General features: G+C 42.1%; 1 long non-coding RNA gene across 1 annotated transcript; it reads right to left on the bottom strand.

Moving 5' to 3' along the window:
* Positions 1-18,137: 18,137 nt before the first annotated feature.
* LOC307024673 lies at positions 18,138-21,398 on the bottom strand. Its single transcript, XR_013803957.1, has 3 exons — positions 21,376-21,398; positions 20,842-20,939; positions 18,138-20,636 (listed from the first exon to the last, which is right to left on the bottom strand). It is a non-coding gene; the product is annotated as an uncharacterized lncRNA (long non-coding RNA).
* Between the last annotated feature and the right edge of the window lie 1,750 nt (positions 21,399-23,148).

Here is a 23,148-nt window from a genome sequence, read left to right as displayed (position 1 = left end):
AAAATGCTCCTCCGTTCGTTTGACCTGCATGCTTGTTTTGACATGGTCTACAGCCTCCTACATGCCTGAAACGGTCTGTTTCCTAAGCTGCAGGGAGGTGTTCAGGCACTCCAAATCCCCAATCAGGTCTTCAGCCATTAAAAGGCTGAGCACAGTGTTCCCTTTAAGAAATGTTCCATGAAGACCATTGGCGTTGGCTGAAGTTTCAGGTGAGCTGCATGATGCCATTTCTTCAAGGGCCATCAGCACTGACTCATACTGCTTGAGAACTGAGCGGATGGCAGGGGTACGTACAGTCCACCTGATGGGACAGAGAGGCTTCAATGAGGTGAAAGTTGAACCATGCTCTGATTTTGCAATATTCTGGAAAATCAACTTGAACCTCCCAGTTTGATTAAAGAAGCCCCCCAATTCATGGACCAGACCCATTGCATCTCTTACTAGTGGAGAGGCTCCACAGGCAGCCTGCGTAATTAAGTTCACGCAGTGGGGACCACAGTGACAATACACAGCCAGCGGTTGTTCTTTCCTTAAAATGGCATGTACTCCCTGCAATCGTCCAGCCATGTTTGCGGCACCATCATAAGTTTGTCCTCGGAGTTGAGACAGAGGAAGCTGTAGGCACGTCATCACATCACATGCCATCTTGGCTAAATGTTTTCCCCTGTTGTTGATGACACTTGGTAGATTCCCAGGAATTCTTCCTTTGGTTGTAGATCTGCATCTACAGAGCGCACACATATTGACGCCTGCTCAACTCCTGATATATCTTGGGTGCCATCAATGATAATTGCGAACTGGACCACTGGCATTGATGTGAAGTATTATTTGAATTATTTGAAGGATTAAAGTAACGTGTTAGGGCAGGAAAGTTCAATCTGGTATATTCATTTTAATGTCACCTTATTTAGAATGTGTGTTAAACTTGTGATTTCTGCATTGAGTGACTTCTGCCTAGCAGATACCAAGAAGAGGCCCCTAGGGTCTCTCTTTTAATTATCAATAGTCCTTGCAATTAACAGGGGAATTCCCGGATACATTTTCAGATATAAGGCAGTTAAAGTGTTGTAGAATTAATGATTTATCTCCTACACATCCTGCAGGCCTTGAGACTTGGGTCACCCAGCAGTAAACGAGATAAACGTCCTTTTGAGCTTATCAATAAAATGTATTCATTCCTAGTAAGCTGACTTTGGGGTGAAGGGAAGTTCAGGGAAGCCATTAAGCCACAAGAACAATTAACTTATGTTGGTTGACTGATTCAGTGACTGTTATGGGACGATGGCGTTTGGATATTTACAAATATGGCTTTCATAGAGAAAAACAGGTGGCTGTTGTGTGAAAAGATACATGATATGATGTTTGTGTGTGTTGAAGATGTTTCGGGGGAATGAGTATGTGTCCTGTCAAAGAGTCCTCTGTCATGACTCCAAATCATTGATTGGGGGATCTGCCTAAGGGCGGAGGGACACACACACACACACACACACACACACACACACACACACACACCCCCACACACACACACACACACACACACACACACACACACACACACACACACACACACACACACACACACACACACACACACACACACACACACACACACACACACACACACACACACACACACACACTCTCACACACACACACACACATACACTGTGAAGCAACAGATGGAATCAACAACTGCGGACTTACTACCTGGGGTCCCGCCCAGAAGTGAGACCGACCAATGGAACACTGCCAACTCACTGGCTAGCTCGCTCAGGAGTGAACTCGCCAATAACAAATAGCTAGGGAAGAGCAAGCGATAAAACTCCTCCCCACCTGTGTATAAATGTTGTGATCATTTTGTTGCTCGGCGCTCTTTTTTTTGACTTGCCGTTCCTGACACGTGTCTCACACGGTGGTAGAACCTGAGCCCGGAGTACTCTGCAGAATGCTTCGTGATTAGGTGATTGGGTGATGTATTGTATGTTTTTGCCATTAAAGCAGATTATTGTTTAACCCTTATCCTGGGTGCTTTGACTTTTCCTTCTTTTGAGAACCCGCTCATATAGGAACGGCGCGGAGCAGAGATTCTGCCCCAACAGATGTTATTTCCGACACAATTTCTTTGATGATTGTATTGGCCATCACCTTCAACAGTTCGTTCTGCAATTCCGGATTGGTGAAATCGAGGGGATCTTTTAGCCAGGAGGTCAGCTCTGCATTGCCCGTTGCCTTGTACTTTAGAAGCTGGCTTAAATTCCCACTCTCCTTCTGATCGCCTCGAAAAGCCAGACCTTGCCGCGCCAAGTACCTCACACCCTCAACAATCTTCATCAGATTTCTTCTTGCTTGTTGCTGCTGTCTTTCAAGCTCACGTGAAAGTTGCACATTAACAGGCTCTGGCTCCTGAATCCTAGTCATCACAGCTAATTTGTGACACTGGCTGTGTTTATGCACACTAAATTTCTCCAGTGCCTTCTTCCAATTGTTAAAACCAGTCTTGACAAACGCTGAATCTGCTTTTGACGCAAGCTTAGACTTTTGTGCTGCAAAGTATTTAGCACAATAGAAACAGAGGACCCCTTTTACAGAGGGGCTGTAATGGAGCCATGTATCTTCAAACCACTTCTCCTGAAAGTAGAGTATTCTATTTGATATGGTTTGACTGGGTATGACTTTGACATTTGGATGATTTGGGCCAAGTCCAAGCTCCTCCCCTTCCTTTCCTGTACCTTCATTTTCGCCGGCCTGGCTGCTCTCTCTCTAATTGTCAAACTCCCTCTCCCTGCTTGATGGTATTATCTGAAATACATATGAGGATGATCTCATCTTAAATTAACATTAACATTAGACTGCTATGTTGTAATTATTCTGTCTTAACCATCAATATAGCTCCTTTCTGGCTTACCTCCATGTCACCAGCGCACACTCTCCCTGTCTGGTCGCCATGCTCACATTCTCTCTCTCCCTCTCTCTCTTTACTCTGAACAAACCAGAGTGAACATGGAAGAAATATCAGTAAACTATTGACTAGAAAGACTGTTGATACACATTATACATATGGGGGGACACAGGAGTCTGTACATTAACATTAGACTGCTATGTTGTCATTATTCTGTCTTAACCATCAATATAGCTCCTTTCTGGCTTACCTCCATGTCACCAGCGCACACTCTCCCTGTCCGGTCGCCATGCTCACATTCTCTCTCTCCATCTCTCTCTTTACTCTGAACACACCAGAGTGAACATGGAAGAAATATTATCAGTAAACAAGCTATCTGACTGGTAACAATACTCACTTTCTCATTGCTCTTAACTTACTTTTTTTCTTTTTGTGAGGCTGCCCAAAAAACTGTCTCATGTCACTGCCACCCTTCCTCTTGCTTATGCTTACAGCTTGACCTCGGCGATCTGCAGTTGCTGATGTGATGAATACGGGTCAGCAGCGCTGGATATAAGATAATTAAACATGTTTATTAGGAATTCTGAGCGTTCTAAACCCAGCACAAGCTATGATGCACACTGCAAACCTCCTGCGTGTGAGTATCTTTTAAATGCTTCTGACGATTATGAAATACTATTTCATAATAATTGTAGAGTATTTATTATTTAATTAATTCTGGCACCTTTGGTATTCCATAGGTGTCACACATCACAGTTTTAAATCTTTCCACCCGCTACAAATTACAAAATAAAATTGAAATAATCCACATGAATAAATATCTATTGGATTACATCCAAAACGACACCGTCATTTTCCACATAGCTGACACTAGCCCACCAAACCCTGGCTAACAACTGAAACCAGCTAGCCCACAGCTAGTTAGCTACTATTCCTGAAAAGTTCGGCTTTAACATCAGAACTACAAGTTACTTACACAAAGAAGCTAAACCGGAGGGTTCATTAACATTACCATTACGAAATAAAATAATATAGATTACTTTAGGGCTAACTAGAAAAGATACCAGAACTGATGGAGGGCAAATTAAAACATGACTGACCTGCTTGGAGCATCAAGCTAACTGAAGGTGGACTCAGACGTGCAACAGCGAAATACACCCCCGGGTACAAAATAAGGAACGAATTTACATAATGAAAATAAATATCATTTTGGTGAAGTTCACAATAACAGAAAATATAGATTTTCAAGTATACAAATAACCAAAATAAAGAAGTCATAGAATAGCAATATTATTTTAATTAAAAAATTAAAAATTAAAAAATAAAAACTTTTTTTTTGTTGCTATTTATTGGTGGGGGACATTTTGAGTGTATCTGAATATTGGGGGAGATGTGTCCCCCCCAATGTATATGGTGAATACGGCCCTGCATGACCATCAAACCAGCGCAGTGCTCCGCAAGAATCCATGGACTCAGAAATAAACTGCTGAGATATCACCTCTAAACAATGTCATAGCTCCTGGAAGAAGGTGTTTGGTGCAGTGGATAGAGCCTTGGTGTTGGGAACAGGGGGCCACAGGTTCAAACCCCACTGCAGTCAGCATGTCGTTGTATCCCTGGGCAAGATACTTCACGCCAAATTGCTCCTGTGGGGATTGTCCACAGTATTGAGAATGTAAATCGCTTTGGATAAAAGCGTCTAACAAATAACATGTAATTTAATAATAATAATGTAAAAGAAGGGAGTTTCTGTTTTGGACTGTTAGTCTACATATTTTTCTTGTTTTCAGCAGTGTAGTTTGTAAAGTGCAGGTTAGATATGAACACAGCTGCTGAGATTGTTAACAAATTAATGCACATTTCATTTCATTCGGATGTATTTTATATTTGATCCAATCAGTATATTGGTATATTTACACCATAATGGTGCAAAGCTGATAGAAAGGGACACCTTGTGGTTAAAGCACCTTATTGAAATGTATTATTTTTATTATTAGATATGAATAGGAGACACAGACAGACAAACTATTAAGGCTTTATTTAAACATTAAAGGAATACTTTAGGTTAAGGTCTTATTTTGAATAAGAAAAAAGCTTTGGCGGTATAAAAATTAAGCCTGACAAAGTACTAATTTATTGCTTTCCTGCAATGTTAACTACTGTAAGTTTAAGCACTTATTTTAACTGATATTATACATAGGCCTATGTAGTATACTCTTATATGATGTATGTAGATAGTATAAGAAATTTGCAGAATACGACAGTTTAATGGTGGAGGTATACACACATATTGATAGATGTCTTGTAATGCACTGTTGAGGAACCTGTGACCCAGGTTTTTCATCTCCGACCTTGTCAGGTATTGAACATTCAATAGATAAAGAACACAGAATTATTAAATAAAACACAGAATATGTGTGACTATACTAAATGATTTACAAATAAATACCACTGCATATTTACAACTGTTACACATGCTGATGTAACGCAAATGTTTCCAACTTGGGATCAATAAAGTATATCTTATCTTAAGATGATCGATGGCTCTTGCCGTATTTGCAAAATGTGCCTCTGAACCTTGAAAAGTGCATGTTTCAGGCTTATCAATTAACAACAGGAGGGGTCACAGACATAGGACCAGCTGTTAAATAAAGCTCTTCTGACCCAGCTGTCATGTGGGTAGGCCTATATATTAATGCTGCCCATTATGGGCACAAGCCATTTCCAGTTTAATACTGGCAACTTCTTATTGTGGGAAATATGAAAACATCTTTTAAAACAAAAATTCCCAGAGACGTGCCATAGAAGTTAAACATGTTGCGAAACACACAATAGCCAGCATGTGTAGTTCTGGGGACGAGGTGGGGAAGGGCGGGACGGGGTGGACCCGTTCAAATCCAGTTTTGGACAGTCTGCCGTGGTTCCATCCCAGTTCAAAGTGCTGTTCAACACTCGGCGTAACCCTCGGTGCACACTCAAACATCCAAATCACGGAGCTTGAGGACTATAACGGAGTTTGTCAAGCGAAGCTGAGAGAATACTTACTTCCGGGTGTAAAATTCTATAAAGCAACTAGGCTAATGAGCTGCTCCGACCCTCTGTCCTGACGGACTCCAACATGTTAATCAAATTAATCAAACAAATAAATAAACACAAGGATAATTCTGTGTTATTGTTGAGTAAATAACAGTGTGTGGTTTAGAAAATAATACAAAATTAGAAGGAGAAAAACGATGAAACAATACAGATTTCAGTATTCTGAGCCCCTACTCTCCCCATCACTGACGGCAACGAAAGTCCTACATTATTCAATTAAAATAAAGAAGTAAAAACAATAAGTGTGGCTTAATATTGAGTAAGAAAAAGGTTGATAAACGCTGTGAGAATGGATCTGCGGGTAGCATTCGCTCGCGATCTCAAGTCGTCTACAACAGGGGTTCCAAAACCTTTTCTGTCAGGGCCTCCCCTTTGGAGAAAAAAATAAGTCGGGCCCCCCCAACACAAATAGTCAGGCTCAGTGGCGGTGCCAGATATTTATTTTGGGGCGGTGCGGGGTAGCTTGACGTTTCATAGAGGGTGCTCAAACATTTAGGGTTTCCCATTAAGGTACCAGGCGCTACATTGGACATTTCTACTGCAACAATCCCCACGCAAATACACATTGTGACAGTATTAATGAAGGCTCGAGGCATATAGGTGTAAACAGGGGTAAAGTGCTATTTTTATAGGTACTGTGTGGGCCTCACATAGGGGGGTCCGGGGGCAAGCTCCCCCGGGAAGATTTATTTTTAAATATTGAAGTTAAAAGCATCAATCTGGTGCACTTTGAGAGCAACATGAAGAGATCTTAGATACATCTCTCAACACCCATATGAAACACAACTGTAAACAGATTTACTTTTTCTCTATGGATATTTTACAAATCACCCTTTTAATAGTATTTCATACCTGTTTTTCATTTATTCTCTTATAGGTCCGGACCTCGGTAATATTTTTCGAGCTGTGTATACAAAACTTGTGAAATAATTGCACTGAATGGGGTTCTTTGTAGTACTTCCATTTACTGCCGATGGGGGCGCTGCATAACTGCGTAGCCTCGATTAAAGCAAACAGAAGAAGAAGACATGTATCAACAAACCACCGCAGCCGAGCAGCCCGGACTTGTACCGGAGCAGCGAAGGAGTGATGAAGTATCTAGAGATCTGAGTCCAGCTGCTGCTTTTGTTTCTGTTCATCAGGACATCATATGACTGGGGTTACGTACTGTAACCCAGTTTCTATGAGTATAGGCGCAGCCCTCTAAGGCTATTGCTATTGGGTAATCCCCACTGCACGTGTGCAGCACTGACAGACTTAATCCACGCCCACCTATGACGTGGGCCCCACCTCCGGGCTCACTTCCGTATAAATAGGAAGTAGACCCTACAATCCACTCCCACACAACAGCTTTTCTTCAGCTATTCGCGGAGCCAGTGGGGCCCGAACCCTAGAGGGCTGCGTTTATACTCATAGAAACTGGGTTACAGTACGTAACCCCAGTTCTATATCGTATAAGGCTTCGCCCTCTAAGGCTATCGCTATTGGGTTAAGGGTGAAGCAGGATGTAGTCTACGCCCCACTGGTTCCGTCCGTTACCAGAAGCACAAAACACACCTACTCAGTTAATAACCCATGTCCATTTCGCCATGCGTAAAATGGAGCATCACATTCCCAGGGAATATAGCATTAAAAGTGAATATTCTCCATCAGGGAACGAAGGTAGGCTTAACTAGGCTACCTGTCGTTTATAAAAAGTAGAGATCGAGTCTCACTAGTTAAAAACGATCAAAAGAGGGGAAAAAAGGGCAGCTCTCTAAGTGCCGACAGGCAGAAGAGAGGGCATGCAATTAAAAACCCCGACATTACTCATTCTGGCAGGCTATTCAGTACTGAATGTGTCAGAGAGGAATGGGAGACATCCTTCAAGTAAAAACGAATAAAAGAACAGGGTGCAGACCAAGATGCAGCAGTGCAAATGTCTTCCACTGTCATTCCTCCGTGCAACGCCGTAGAGGTTGAAACTCCCCTGGTGCTGTGCGCTTTAATGTTCTCCGGGAGATCCAATTCAGAGGAAACATACGCCTGTGACACTGCCTCACACAGCCAGTGTGACAGGCGCTGTGCAGATAGAGGCTGCCCTAATGAGCGCTCTCTATAATGCACAAACAGACGCTGGGATTTGCGTAAAGCAGCCGTACGTGCAATATAGCATGCCAGCGCGCGCACGGGACAGAGGAGATGAGATGTGGCTTCCTCTGAAGTGTGAGGAGGAGGAAAGAAGCCATCCAAGGTTATCACTCTCGATCTAAAAGAGATTGTGATCACCTTTGGCATAAAAGCCGGGTTCGGGCGCAACACGGCTGAGCTGCCATCTCCTTGGATCTGGAGACATGACGGAGCCACCGAGAGAGCAGACAAGTCACTCACCCTTTTAGCTGATGTCAGAGCTAAGAGCAGAGCTACTTTGGCTGACAAAAACTTCAGGGGAACCTGATCTAAAGGTTCAAAAGGAGCTTTACTCAGTGCGCACAGCACTACAGCCAAATCCCATTGAGGCGCTAAAGCGCGTGATACCGGTCTGAGTCTCTGTACTCCTCGTAGGAAACGTTTTGTCAGAGGGTGACTAAACACTGTGCTGATCTCAAAACCTACGTGGCATGAGGAAATGGCAGCAGCATATGTTTTTATCGTGCTATAGGCCAAATTCCTGTCCAGCAACAGCTGGAGGAATGACAGCACGTGAGGCAGGGGACACGTAACGGGGTCCAAGCCTTTCTCTACACACCAACGCTGGAACGCTGTCCATTTGGCTGTGTAAGACGCCCTGGTGGACGCGGCCCTAGATCCCTGAATAGTACTCACAACATCTTGAGAGAGGCCAAGCCCCTCTAAGTGTTCCCGTTCAGGGGCCATGCCCACAAAAGTTGGCCTAACACTGGGTGACCGCTGATCGCTCCCTCCACCTGGGAGAGAGCATCCCCCCGCGACGGAATTTCCCACGGTTGCCCCTCTGTTCAGCTCGCCGGGAATATATACTGCTCTGACAGAGAGTACGTGTGTGCGCGCCCAGCACAACAGCCTCCTGGCTGTGTCCAGCAGCTGCACTGATCATACACTTACCTGACGATTTATGTATGCTGCCGCTGCCTTGTTGTCTGTTCGAATCAACACATGATGATTCCACAGTAACGGGGCGAAGTGCTGGATTACTCTCCATATGGCGAGTAATTCCAGCACGTTTATATGAGGGGACATATGAGGCGGCCACTATCCCACCACTGCCTGCGACATGCATGTTCCCCCCCACCCCGAGAGCGATGCGTCTGTAAACACCGAGGTGTGTGACGTCACTCTGCCGAGGGGAACCCCCACTGACAGGACGTGGGGATTTTTCCAGTAGGTCAGATCTAAACCTACGGACAGAGGAATGCACACCATGCGTCTCCTCTGACGCACGGGGTCGATGCGCAGGCGAATAAACCACCTCTGAAGTCTCCTCATGTGAAGGAGACACAGGGGGATCACCACGTGACCAGCTGACATCATGTCCAACAGCTGCATCACGGAGAGGGCTGTCACCATCCTGCCGGGTGTGACGCGCCTGAGGAGAGCTGTCAGATCCTCCACTCTCCGCTGTGAGAGTCGTGTTCTCATGCGGGCTGAGTTGAATTCCACTCCCAGATACATGATAATCTGGGAGGGACGAGGACAGCTCTTCTCCCAATTGATTATGAAACCCAGGCTTGACAGGTGAGATACGAGTTGTACCGTCTGTAAAGCAGCTTCCTCTCTGGAGCGGGCCAGCAATAGCAGGTCGTCCAGATAAAATAACACTCTCATCCCTCTTCTGCGTAGCGACTCCAGCGCCGTCTCCACACACTTAGAAAAAGTGCGTGGAGCCAGGGAATATCCGAACGGCAGACGATTGAACCGGTAAGCTATTCCCTGGAATGAGAAACGCAGGAGTTTCCTGTGTTTTGGGATGATGGTTATGTGGAAGTAAGCATCCTTCAGGTCTATGGAGGTGCACCAATCTCCCTGGTGAACACACTCCATTACCTGTTTGATTGTCAGCATATGAAACGGTCTTTTCCGTATCACTCTGTTGAATGCTGACAGATCTAGGATGGGTCTCATCCCCCCGGTCTTTTTCGGGATAAGAAAATAACGGAAGAAAAACCCCCGATTTTCTTTCCCCTTGAGGAACCCTGGAAATTGCTCTCTTTAACAGGAGTTTACGCAGCTCTGACTGGAGCGCAAGACACTGTTCTTGGGATGACAGGAGCGTTTCCTGAATCCCCTCGAACTGCGAGGGGGGGTAAGGCAAATTGCAGAGAGTACCCTCTGCTGATCAGCCTGCTCATCCATCCGTCCATTAAACATAGCCGCCTCCACTCTGAGCACCGCTCTGAGAGCGGGCGTACCTGTTTTTGTTGTGCTGTGGTAGTCATGGTGACAAGCCATGCCAGAGCCCTTGCCGCCCTTGCCTATGAAGCAACCCAAGGGGGGGCCCGCCCTAAAGGGCTGTGAAGGGGTCTCCACACGCTTCATCACACACCGGCTCTCATCCTGTCTCTGTTTAGGAGAAGGCTCATAAACAGGACCCCGAGGCGGGTTTATGCTCCAACTCGTGGAGGTGTGTGCAGTGCTATTCACCTCGTGCGTAATAGCCGTGCTAGGCTTAATACGACTGTGTGTAGGCACAATTGGGACAGAGGAAAAACCGCGCTGCTTGTTACCCGAAAGGATAGAAGCAGCCGATTTAAATGTCAAGCCCTGCCGTCTTGGTCATGGTTTGCCGTCCGATAACCGTGCTGGCCTGCCTAGCCCCAAAGAACACCGTGAGGTTTGGTTCTAGAGGAGGCACGGTCGGGAAACCCACATTTGTGAATCCCTCTACTCTCGTGAGGGGCACGTATGTCCCTATCGGAGCCTTCATTACTCCAGGGTCTGCAGCCGCCCCCTCCTGGTACTTCCTTATGGCCGGGAAGCGTGGCCAGATCGGGTCAATCTGACCCTGTGTACCCGGGAGAACACCCCGGACATATCATCCGGAGGCAAGCTCTCCTGAGCTAGGGGAACGGGGGGATTTCTCCAGGCGGCCGCCTTAGATATAATCTCCGGGAGTTCTAGGAGGATCCCGCCAATTGACGGCAACGCCGTGGCGGCGGAGATAGGGATCACTGGATCATACACCGGACCTACACCGGGCCCCATACCTGTCTCCTCCGTCCGGAGGGGAGAGATGATGGGGGAATTACCCGGTGATCCCTGAATGGAGGGGACGTAGTCGTCCGTCTCGTGCCCGCCACTCGGATCCAGGACGTCAAGGGCTTTGTCCCCGGAGTACTCCTCCTGGATGGGCCAATCGTCCTCGGCGGCCGCAGCAGCGAGAGCGTCCGCTCTCTGCTGTGTGAGGGCCAGGAGGAGACGGACACAATGCGAGCATGATACCCCGGGAGTGAAGACCGTTCGCATGCTCTAATCCCAAGAAGGACTCACACTGTGAGTCCTGCCTGGGATTAGAGCTCATAATGTCAAAGCTCATAATGTAGCCCGACCCGCTTCCGAGGCAATCCCTGACACAACCTTGACTTTCCTGCCCAGTCTCCATCTTACCAGAAAAACTAAGCTTTTTAGGAGGAATGTTTGCTTTTCAGTAAGTAGCTCTTAAAAGAACTTGTTTGCCTGACAATGCTTCTGCAACGGTGCTGAAGAAAAGTGGGAGTGGATTGTAGGGTCTACTTCCTATTTATACGGAAGTGAGCCCGGAGGTGGGGCCCACGTCATAGGTGGGCGTGGATTAAGTCTGTCAGTGCTGCACACGTGCAGTGGGGATTACCCAATAGCGATAGCCTTAGAGGGCGAAGCCTTATACGATATAGAACAAGCAGATCCTGTGTGAACTTATATTGCAGTTATACTTTGGTATACATTTCGTGAATAAACTAGCTAGAGAGCTAAAGTGAATTAAATTCATTCAATGTCAGAAGGATTACCTTTTAACAAACGTTGTAATGCTTTTCTTTCATTTCAATTTGAGTAAAACAATGGAGATATAACATTGTATTTTTTTCTTTTTACACTGACTCAGATATAATGAAAAGACTACGTTAGTCGAAGCTCAGCTTTGGTAAGGAAGAGACAGGACAGGCAGAGAGAAAGAGAGAGAGAGAAAGTGATGGAAGTCAGGGAGGAACTGCAGGTATAGTCATATATATCTACACTGAACAAAAATATAAACGCAACACTTTTGTTTTTGCTCCCATTTTTCATGAGATGAACTCAAAGATCTAAAACATGTTCTATATGCACAAAATAACAATTTCTCTCAAATATTGTTCATAAATCTGAAAAAATCTGTGATAGTGAGCACTTCTCCTTTGCCGAGATAATCCATCCCACCTCAGAGGTGTGGCATATCAAGATGCTGATTGGACAGCATGATTATTGCACAGGTGTGCCTTAGGCTGGCCACAATAAAAGGCCGCTCTGAAACGTGCAGTTTTGCTTTATTGGGGGGGTCTGGGGGGGTCCGAAAACCCTAGGGTTAAACCCTAACCCTAACCCTAACATGTCACCCATCTCCTCCGCATAGAGTTGATCAGGTTGTTGATTGTGGCCTGTGGAATGTTGGTCCACTCCTCTTCAATGGCTGTGCGAAGTTGCTGGATATTGGCAGGAACTGGAACACGCTGCCGTATACGCCGATCCAGAGCATCCCAAACATGCTCAATGGGTGACATGTTAGGGTTAGGGTTAGGGTTAAACCTGACTGGTTTTCGGACCCCCCCAGACCCCCCCAATAAAGCAAAACTGCACGTTTCGGAGTGGCCTTTTATTGTGGCCAGCCTAAGGCACACCTGTGCAATAATCATGCTGTCTAATCAGCATCTTGATATACCACACCTGTGAGGTGGGATGGATTATCTCGGCAAAGGAGAAGTGCTCACTATCACAGATTTTTTCAGATTTGTGAACAATATTTGAGAGAAATGGTTATTTTGTGTATATAGAAAATGTTTTAGATCTTTGAGTTCATCTCATGAAAAATGGGAGTAAAAACAAAAGTGTTGCGTTTATATTTTTGTTCAGTGTATATATATATATATCTATAACAATAGTCTTAATTTACAATAGGCATAATTGTAAAACAACATAGGCCTACATCTATTGCAGTTATGATGTCATAATAACATACAATTGTATAAAACACAATTTGCTTACATCTTTGTTCTCTTTTGAGAATTAAACAAAACAGATTTAAATAAAACATAAAATGTAAAACAAACAAGTGAGATGAACTAAATTGCTGAATTGCTTTTAATTCACTGGCAGGAGCGACAAGTGAGAAGGAGCAAAAAGTGAACAACGAGGGAGAGATTGAACAAAGAGAAATACTAGAGGACAGAAAGAGTAATGAACAGGAAGAAGACAGAGAGACTCAAAAAGATGGAAGAGAGGCTGCAGGTTATGGAAAGGAGAGAGACATGGAAAATGAATGTTGACAATGTGTTGTGATCATTTTAGCCTCTTCTGCATGTCCTGATCATTAATAGTAACAATCAACTGATTCTTATGCATTACACTTTCAAAAATAATTGATGCTGCAGCCCACTGACATGGTTTGAAATCAATATATTATCCAATTCGTGACCCCCCACAGGACTTAAAAAGTACCTAACTAGATCATGAGAATCCCCAAAATCTCGGGGGGTGTCCCCCGAACCCCCCTAAAAAATGTGGACCTCGGTATTTAGGAAATCCTGGATACGGCCCTGCGTGCACGCACGCAAAATGGCTCGTTCCACACACACACAGAGCTTTAATGAAACACAGAGACCCAGACGTAATAGTACTGTATCATATTATTTTCGAATCAATAATTTTACAAATTATGATTTTTTTTTTTTAATAACCATTTTCCCTCCTGGTCTCTCGCGCCCCTCCTGTCATGCCTGTGCGCCACACACTTTGGGAACCACTGGTCTACAACATACGTTTAGGGAGCTATATAGAAGCCTATGGACATCCCGGAAAGTTGAAAATGTACGCGCTAAGGGCCGCCCCCCTTGCATTGGAAAAAGCCGACATGGTCACCCCCCCCTTGCGTTGGAAAAAGCTGACACGGCCGCCCCCCTCTTGCGTTGGAAAAAACCGACACAGGGGACTTGACATAACGTCAACATAGGCCGACCTGGGAGTGAGGATGTGTTGATGAAATACAAGTCCCCTGAAATAAATAAATATGTCATTATGAAATACAAGTCCCCTGAAATAAATAAATGTGTCATTATGAAATACAAGTCCCCTGAAATAAATAAACGTGTCATTATGAAATACAAGTCCCTTGAAATAAATAAATGTGTCATTATGAAATAAAAGTCCCATGAAATAAATAAATGTGTATTTAAATGTACATGTATACATATTTATTGCCTCATTTATTTATTTCAGAATTTATTTCATCGGCATATTTATTTATATATATATATTATATATATATATATATATGTATTTATTTAATTATTTATGTATTTATTTAATTTTGGCTTAAATGGCATTCCAATTGTCTTTTAAACCTGCCATAATTCCCAAACCCTACATTCCTGAGACATAATTTGTCATGACAAACTTAGGAAAACATCTCGTAGCTTGAAAAATTAGGAAAGATTAAGCTAAATAATTAAACAAAATGCCTCTTGAGGGCATGAAGTGACAAAAGCTTTCAACATGTCTCCAATAAACCCCATAAGTTAAGCCTCATCGATCCCCACCACAGCAGCCGCACACCTTTAGTTAATCTGCCAAAAATGCCACATTATTAACCCGAAAGTACACAAAAAGTACACTTCAGATGCTCAAGTTCCTTGACATGCTTCACGCTTTGAAATTTCACCGATATCTGTTACGGTTCTTCAACAAAACTTTCACATGTAACAGGTTTATCTCTCATTCAGAACAATGGAAAGGCTCTCCTCTCACTGATCACCATGGAAACCTTTGATCCCTGGACACGTCTTTAGCTCAAATATAAACACCTGTGTCATGGAACACGATGATGTCATAACTCCAACAGACATGCTCAGAGCAGCAGACTTCAGATAATGGTTAATGGTCCTGCCCTCCACAGCTCTACGTCAATTGGGGTGTCATCATATGCCGTTTCCATGGAAACGCATCCCTCGCCATAAAAGACGATGTCGCTATACATTAACTCCTATGAAAATGTTCAAAAAGTGCTCAAACTTCACATGTGTGCTAACAGTCCAGCCGTCAAGACATCTACGGGACAGTTTTGAGATTTCTTCAAATGCTGTTGCCATGGCAACACAATGCTCGCCATGAAACACGGTTTTCTCATAACTTCAGTGAAAATGCTCCAAATGGCCCAAAAGTTCACAGATTTGGCAACGATGCAGCCATCAATCAAATGCCGTTGCCATGGCGACAGATCATTCATCATCAAGTTAGTTCAAAAGTTTGCAGTTCAAATATTCTGCTGCTTTTCCAAACCTTTTTACTTTCTTTTCTTCTCTCATCACACATTCAAGCCCCCAGTGTTCATGTATCATTTCAATCTAAATTCTTCACTTTCTTCTGCACATTACATTTCAGCATAGCAGTTTAGCGTCAGCTTTTCAGCATAAAGCATTCCCACTAGCAATTTCTTCAGGAATTGCTTTCTCTAGTTCTTTCTGTCAGGGTCTACGAAGCTAACATTGAGGACACTGAGGTCTTCTCCTTTGTATATTTTACTAAACTTGAGAGGGTTTAGGGTGCTGATATCCTGCAGTCCTTCCATTGATCATGTTTGCATTATTAGATCAAACCAATGTGAGATGTAGATTGTTTTCCTGGTAATAGTTAGGGCTACAGGTAAAATCATTGTGATATGTATTAAACATGTGTTGAGTGAATCCAGATTGTCAAGTAAAAACACTTGTCTAAATAAGTAATAGTCAACTTGTTGCATCACTGTAAGGGATTTAAAGAAGAGAAACACATTAGAGAGGAGCAGATGAGTGTGAGCATTGGTATCACATTCTGCTGTTAGCCTAATCCTATCCTCTAAACAGCCCATCCATCCACGCATTTCATTTATCGTCCTGTGAGTTAGCCAAAAGCACATCCACAAGATTTTCATTGGTATTCTCACCAGTAACCATTTACATACTTGTCCTTCTCTAGTCCACCACAGACCCCATTTCGATATATACAATACAGGGTGTTGGACAATACTAAAACCCGTAAGGACTGTTGTGGCATACATTCTTTGCTTCCAGTTTGTGATGTGTATTTTACTCGCATGAATAAGGGATACAAAAGTTTAATATCTTATTTGGATATTTACCAATTGCCTATTTATACAATAATCTCATACCCGTGTTTTGGGCAGCATGTTTTAGTCCCTTTTTCTTATAGAAAGACAATTTAAGTTATTGTCAAACATCCATGACTAAATGAGACTACTAAACGCTATCACCCCGAACATTGGCTTAGCTCCACAGTGGTGACGTGAAGTCACGCAACCTTGAAAAATCCCATTGCTTTTACTCCAGGGAGCCCTTGCAATGCATACATCCTGGTCGACCTACAGAAATACATTATCACTGCACTCTATTTAGTGTTTTCAGATACTATAGGTAATGCATAATAAGTACTTTTACTATTGGTACTTTAAGTATATGTTGATGCTACATTTTTTTACTTTTACTTGACATTTTGATTGCAGGACTTTTACTTGTAGGGTATTCCTACACTCTGGTGTAGTGGCTTTTACTAAAGCACAAGGTCTTATTCGGCCTCTGACAGATGTGACTGATGTTGACAATTTGTTTCACTTAGTAATAATAATAATAATAATAATAGATTTAATTTGTTAGCGCTTTTACAGGTGCTCAAAGACGCTTTACCGATAATAGTGAAGAAAAAAGAAAAGAGAAGACAGGAACAACAAATAAATATATAGTTAAAGTTAAAGTCAAATAATACAAAAACAATCACACATGAAAAGCCAGATTGAAGAGGTGAGTTTTTGTGAGTTTTTTGAAGGTGGTGAGGTCGGTGCAGTCTCTGAGCCATGTTAGTTAGTTGTTAACTTAGCCATGTTAGTTAGTTGTTAACTTAGCCATGTTTATTGCAGGTCTGTTAGTGTTTCATATCACCAAACGCTAACCCTTATGATTGTCTGATGATAATCATGATTGTGTCCCCTTTGAAAGAGGATGGGTCACTGCAGCGAGGGCTCTGGACTGTCCCTCTGCTATTCTTATCTCTGAGAGCTCTTCCTCTCCATGCTCTGCCAGCTTCCTGCCAGCTCCCCTGTGTGTCCGGGCCACAGGCTGCTATACAACTGCTGACCTCCATTGTAAGTTACACTGCTAACAAATCCCCCTGAAGGACATCCTGGATGGATACGCTCCCCTGCTACAGCCATAGAGGTTGTCCAGATGTTTCAGGCAGGGCCAGGCTCCCACTACAATGTGTTAAGTATCAGTTTGACATTTTGGGAAATGGGTCAGTGACATTTTATATTTTCAAAATGGCAAAAAAATAAAAATGAAACAGCAAGTCAGTTTCAACATTTTCTGAGTGAATTCAAATATGTATTTTTCATTTGTGCATGTGCCCACTGAAAAAGGTAACACTATAAGGCATTTTTATGCATTTCATTGATACACCCCTTGAAAATGTCATTCGGCAAAACAAGGCTATTTTCCATATGATATTAAAATCAATGACAATGACACAGTCACAGATAGTGAAAAATGTAATTATTGATCTATAAGGAATCTATATCCAGGTATAACATTTTCACAGCAAAACTACAAATATTAAATATTTTGTCTTTTAAGGCAATAGCTTTTCATCCGTCAACATTTTTTTCCTACATTATTCCAGTACAGGTAAAAATGCTTTCAAATCATATGAAACCTCTTATTATAATTAAATTAACTTTATTAATTTAATTGTTTATGTCAAGTAACACACTGTTTTATATATTTGTTGTAAAATTCATTGTTTTACTGTATGACGTCTTTCGTTTTACTGAATGACATACTACAATATGCCATTGCACATAGATCCAATAACTGGATTTAGTCCTACATTTAAAAAAAGGATACCAAAGACTTTATAATTGAACTTTACATTTATTGACATCAAAAAACAGACTCAGTCTCATAACATCGTTCTCCATTCTCATAACACAATAATGATGTCAAATATGAATCAGTAAGTATCTGATTAAAGTTTCTTTTTTATCACTACAACAGAATAATAACAATAACAACTCCTGTTTTTATTTCAGCTGCTATCAACAGGTAAGTGAACAGGCAACAATAGCGGCAATTCTGTTTTTCTTATTGCATTTGAAATATATAATTTAACATTGTTTTATTGCAATTTATACTTTACTAAATAATGAACTCATTAGTGTTAAGAAATACACAGTACCATTGAAGGCTGGTCAGTGTTATTTACTGACTGTTTCAGACTGATAAGAACTTATCCCAGTCATCAGCTGACAATTTGGAGCTTCTACTAGAAGATGGCTCTGGTTCTGAGATAAGCGTTTTCACATCTGATTGAAAGTAATAGATGACATCGGGATTTTGGGGCCATGCAAAGCAATTCTTTCTGCCAGACTGTTGCATACAGGACACCTCAACGTCATCACCAACTACCTTCAGGACTTGCCCTACAAATAGCTTTTTGTCATAAGACACTATTACCATCTTTCCAACCATGTCATCAGATTCTGAAATGGTGGTGGAGGGTGTAGCTGTTTTGGCATGAAAGTCTACCTCAGAGAGGGATTCACATTCACAGGTAAGTCCCATTCGATGGCAAAAACAGGACACATCTCTAAACATGATCTTCCCTGCGGTGTTTGCAGTTACCTGGTGAATATTCAAGGTGCCTTTAACAACCGGCACGTCATTCGGCAAAGCCTCATCCACTCTGGTGATGTCATCTTCGGATACCCAGTAGAATTTTACATTTGAATTCGATTTTTCCAGAAAGGAAAACAAATCTTGAGGCTGCTGAATATCACTTCCTTGCAACACAAATGCATCAGCACCTCTCTTGACTGAACCACCAATACCGTCTGGTGCACCCTTTCCATGGGCCTTCTCTGAGAAGTTCCATGTTATCTCTTTAATGCCTCTAAGGAAAGGCATGGTACACATCAAGTAGAAATTATTTCGGTTTCTGTACTGGGTGAGTGGGCCGTCACTCATGAAGTGCACTGTAGTTATCCCTGTATTGGATAGGACCTCATCCAACAAAGGTTTCAGATGTCCCCATACTGCCCGTTCGTCATGTCGGAGGGAGTCGGAAATGGTGGCATAGGCTTGAGATTTCCCAGCTGTGTAGACCATGCATGTGTGAACTGTTGCCTGTTTTCTACTACCCCCAAAATGAAAAGAATGGACCTCAACATTCAGCTTACAGGCATAATTTTCAGAAAAGTCCATATGGACTACAGCCTCATGGTCTTGGAGGCTGTTCTTGAGGGCCCTGCACTGTTCCACTTGATGGATCCATATGTACTGGTGCTTTGCCAGTGCGTCCAGCTTTTCATTAAAGCTTTTCAGGAGATCCTCCCATGTTCCTGTTACAGCTTTCTTCACAAAATGGGAATAGGTTTTTCCCTCCGAGCAGACCCTCTCTCTCTGCCATTGGTGCCATGTAATCTGCTCAGTGTTTTGGGGGATGGCTGATTCAATGTCGGAGTTGCAACACTTTGCACACTGCCTGAACATGCATTTTTTGTTTTTCAAATTACACACAATTTGAGAGAGTGTCTCCGAAATGCTTTTGCTTCCTAAAATGCCAATTTGATGTGATTTGTCAATGAGAATGAAAATGGACGCAGACGGACAAACTGCCTGTAGGATATGGAATGTGCCACTCCTACCTCCGTCTTGAACTCTGAGTGAAGCTCTCTAAGAGACTTGGTAAGAACACGCCGCTGTTCCTTGACCTTATTTTTAGTGACAGTGTCCTTCTTTCCTGGTAAAAGACGACTGTTTTCATCACGTGTGAGAAATTCAATCACACTTCTTCTTCTTTCTGGACCTTTTCTGAACACTTTTGGTCGATACTTTTCATTCACTGCTTTATGTTTTGCTCTATTCAGTCTCTGTACTTTCTTGCAGAATGCATCTGCTCTTCTTTTTTCTCTTAAAAGTTGCTTTCTTAACTCTTCTATTTCCTCCCTCAGTTTCCTGGTACGGTTTTCACTTCGATGGCTGGAGTTTTTTTTTTGCTTCCACATGAAGCCTTATCAGGTGTTGAGGATGAGAGTGGTCCCTCCCAAGGTGAGGATGGCTGAGCAGAAACAGATGGTCTAGGAAGTGAGGATGGATCAGATGGTCCAGGAGGTGAAGATGGCTGAGATGGTCCAGGAGGTGAAGATGGCTGGGATGGTCCAGGAGGTGAAGATGGCTGGGATGGTCCAGGAGGTGAAGATGGCTGGGATGGTTCAGGATGGGCAACTTGTGGAGGCTCCTCAAAAGAGTCCTCAGACAGAGGTGTGAGGTTCATCACAGCTTCCACCTGCCTCTTTCTTTCCCTACGTCGCCTCTAATTGAGCCTCCACTGTTCCCTCTTCTTTTCAGCAGCAGATGCTGTCAGTTCTGTGACGGACGGATGATCATGCTGTCCAGTTTGCATCCTCTGTTTATACCTACAAAGTATTTATTAATTTAGTCATGTATTTATTTATTAGATATTCATTTGTTTATTCTTTTTAATTAAGATTTAAGCCAAGTTAACTGCCAAATGCACTTTGTAGTGGTACTGTAGATATGGAAAACAAATTCAGGCTTATAGACAATCCATCCTATACTGTTTACTGCCATTACTGCTCTCATACACCTTCACAGTTATACCTGTCCCTTCTCTTTGCTAGTCTCTCCTCCCTAGCAGCAGGATCTGCCCTTATCCTTGCACGGAAGTGTGCACCCCTCTCCTTGTTGGACACAGGCATCTGTTAAAATGTTTTTTTAAATAATAATAAAAAATAAAAATAAATAATACAATTAATTCAGTTATAGAAACTCTATAGCATGTTAAAACAATCAATAAAGAAAGAAAGAAATCAGTTAAATCCACTGTGTCATTCGGGATAACAGATGTCATTCAGACAAACGGTTTTACTGAATGACAAATTCTGTTTTGCTGAATGACAAATTTAATAGAAATTCATTCCTAACAGGCAGTTGCTTGGTCGCCTATTAGCAACAATGACCTTGACCTCAATTTGTAAACTTCAAATTTCATCTATAACTTAATGTTTTTTAAATTAAAAACTTTATAAACACTTTTTTGACGTTTCACCGAATGACATTCAAATCTGTGACACATGGTACCACACATGGAAAAGGTGTAATCATCTCAAATTTAGGAGCAAAATGTAAACTTACCTTCAACTTGGGCAGTCTTCAAGGGTCCTCTGAGTGATGTCATCACATGTGGCCTGACTAAGGTCATGTGACTATAGTTCAAAATGGCCTCTGAACTTTGTTTTACCGAATGACATACAGGAAAATGTTTCTTTGCGGAACAAAGTCTTTAGATATTTCTTTATGTTTTTAAAGGTGCATCTTATCAAAACTTTAAAATGTTTATCAAGAGGCTTGAAAAAATATGCTGCATAGAATAGTTCATGATTTTAAATTATTTTCATCATTTTACAAACAATTGTCTTCATTGACTTTAAGTGAGAAACGTTTTACCGAATGACATCTTAACACTTTAATACTAGAAAAATCAGCCAATTTAGTATTATTTACACTATTTACGAATAGTGGTCAGTAAAGTGATGTGAGATTAATGCCTTCATACAATATTTAACTATTTTTATATAACAATATAAAGTTAACTGCTTGTGGAAACAGATATCTAGGCGTCACGTCACTGACACAATTTGCCTCCAAATCTCATGGAAAACTGCCTCCAGGGTGTGATTCGCTTAGCAACAAAGACTGGCAGCAGGGATAATACGCCTATTTTAGAGATTACCCTATATAGACTATAACAATTTGCAGACAAGTCACAGGGGACAGCATGTGGCTTTGCAGGATGGGTTTGGTTTAGTTGTACTATTCTATTCAGTTTGTAAATAAGCACATATACATAAATTATACACAGATGTGTTACCTAAATTGACTACATGTCTGATCCCATGAATCCCAGTATGTGCATTTTGTGCTGAGATGTGTTTTCTGTAAATGAGCTTGTACTCTTTATACTTATGTTAGTATTCCTAGATATGCAGAGGATTTAATTACACGTTTTGTTCTGGAATGATTATTGGTTTGGATTATGGAGCCTTTTTCCCCATGTTCTATTGGAATATGAAGTCCATTGTAAGGGTCTGAAGGAGATGTGAGTGTATACAGGTTTGAGAGAGGTTTTCCATCACAGTGGTAAGAGATGAGATGAGATATCTTTCCTCGTTGTGTTTGAGTTGGTTTGCTATGTTTGTATCAGATTTTCCGTAATGTTCAAAATGGTTTTACTTTAGTCTTTGTAACATTCATTTAGTGTTTTTATGGATGACGTTGTCAAGTTGAAGTTCAGTATTTTTAATATTAATGTTTTCCATGAATCAAATACTGTGTGTTGTGTGAAAATGTTGCAAATCTATCAGTGGGACCAGTCAAAAACTTGATTCAAGTTTCAAGTTTTCATTATTGTGTCTCGAGCACTGATGCCTGCTGCCCTGCAGAGGGCACCAAATAACCAAAGTACGTGTTAACATACTTATTTTTAAACTTAATCAAGGAGAAATCAGAATGTATGGTGTTTGAAAAGTAGATTGAAAATACAGTTTCTTTTGGAAAAGATTATTGCCACAAAAAATCAAAAAGTGGCTCAACACATCATATTATGGAAAACAATCAGCTCTAACGAGGAGTGGGATTGTAAGTAACAATACACATGCTGGGTATGTTATGTGTGGGGTTTTAGGGTTGTATTGGGCTGTCAACTAATGACATGTTGAAGCGATCCTATTGACTGTTGTTTCTATTTCTATTTATGTATTCATTTGTTGTCTTGTTTTGTTCTTCTGTTTTTGTCTAATGAGTGCTCTCACACTTATTGTATTGAGATGGGAATGTCATCTCCCTTATGTTATTGTTATGTCCATGTCCAAAGACATGTAAGTACATGTTTCCCTTTTTGACAGAATA

This window comes from Notothenia rossii (genome assembly GCF_949606895.1).
Source record: "Notothenia rossii genome assembly, chromosome: 11".
In the NCBI taxonomy this organism is placed as follows: Eukaryota; Metazoa; Chordata; class Actinopteri; order Perciformes; family Nototheniidae; genus Notothenia; species Notothenia rossii.
Note: the sequence above shows the minus strand (reverse complement) of the source record. Positions and strands in the feature narration are given on the sequence as shown.